Source organism: Oncorhynchus keta, chromosome 15 (assembly GCF_023373465.1).
Source record: "Oncorhynchus keta strain PuntledgeMale-10-30-2019 chromosome 15, Oket_V2, whole genome shotgun sequence".
NCBI lineage: Eukaryota > Metazoa > Chordata > Actinopteri > Salmoniformes > Salmonidae > Oncorhynchus > Oncorhynchus keta.
Genome location: NC_068435.1, coordinates 9,209,752 through 9,211,407, shown reverse-complemented (window position 1 = coordinate 9,211,407; position 1,656 = coordinate 9,209,752).

Below are 1,656 nucleotides of genomic sequence, written 5' to 3'. Positions count from 1 at the left end.
GGTCTCCCAGTGTCTGTTGGAAAGCAAACTGAAATAAGTTTTCCTCTAGGATTCTGCTTGTGCTTATCTCCATTCCGTTTCTTTTTTATCCTGAAAAACTCCCCAGTCCTTAATGATTACAAGTATACCCATAACGAGATGCAGCCACCACTATGCTTCTAAATATAGAGTGGTAAAAATGATTTTACCTGTGCTTAGCTCTATTCCTTTTCTTTTTATCGCAGATGATATACAACTTTACCTTTCTGTGCCACCAGAGGATTTTAGCTCCACGGATAAATTATTAGACCGCATTAGTGATTTAAATACTTGGATGGCTCACAACTTCCTCCAGCTAGATCAAGACAAGACTGAGGTACTTATTGTTGGAGCCAAAGCACAGAGAGAGAATCTGGCCGCACATTTTAATTCACGGGCAATAAAGCTAAAACACCAGGTAAAAAACCTAAGTGTTATTTTAGACATCATTTTTAATCACACATTAGGAATGTGACCAAAATAGCTTTTTACCACCTGAGGAATATTGCCAAGGTGTGGACGTTTCTCTCTCAGGCTGATACAGAGAGACTCATCCATGCTTTTATTACAAGCAGGCTTGACTACTGTAATTCTCTCCTGTCTGTTCTACCCAAGTCATTGGACAACTGCAAAACATACTGACCAAGACCAGACGAAGAGCACACATTACACCGGTTTTAAGATCTCTGCACTGACTACCTGTGAGTTTAGAATACTTTTTAATACTATTCTATTGGTTTTTAAATCAATCAATGATTGTGCACCCCAATACATGTCAGACATGCTTTTGAGTTATGTACCCACTAGGTCCCTCAGGTCCTCAGGTACTGGCCTGTTAACTCTCCCAAAGCCTTGGACCAAGAGGCATGGAGAGGCAGCCTTTAGTTACTATGCCCCCAGCCCTCTGCCAGAGAAGAGGGGACCAAGAGGCATGGAGAGGCAGCCTTTAGTTACTATGCCCTCTGCCAGAGAACCCCCAGCCCTCTGCCAGAGAACCTGAGGGGACCAAGAGGCATGGAGAGGCAGCCTGCCAGAGAACCTGAGGGGACCAAGAGTTACTATGCCCCCAGCCTATGCCCCCAGCCCTCTGCCAGAGAACCTGCCCCAGCCCTCTGCCAGAGGACCAAGAGGCATGGAGAGGCAGCCTTTAGTTACTATGCCCCCAGCCCTCTGCCAGAGAACCTGAGGGGACCAAGAGGCATGGAGAGGCAGCTCTTTAGTTACTATGCCCCCAGCCCTCTGCCAGAGAACCTGAGGGGACCAAGAGGCATGGAGAGGCAGCCTTTAGTTACTATGCCCCCAGCCCTCTGCCAGAGAACCTGAGGGGACCAAGAGGCATGGAGAGGCAGCTGCCAGAGAACCTGAGGGGACCAAGAGGCATAGTTACTATGCCCCCATCCCTCTGCCAGAGAACCTGAGGGGACCAAGAGGCATGGAGAGGCAGCCTTTAGTTACTATGCCCCCAGCCCTCTACCAGAGAACCTGAGGGGACCAAGAGGCACGGAGAGGCAGCCTTTAGTTACTATGCCCCCAGCCTCTGGAATAGCCAGCCAGAGAACCTGAGGGGGGCTGAAACTGTGGACATATTTAAAAGAGATGTTAAAACCCACTTCTTTAGCTTAGCTTTTCCTTTGGTTG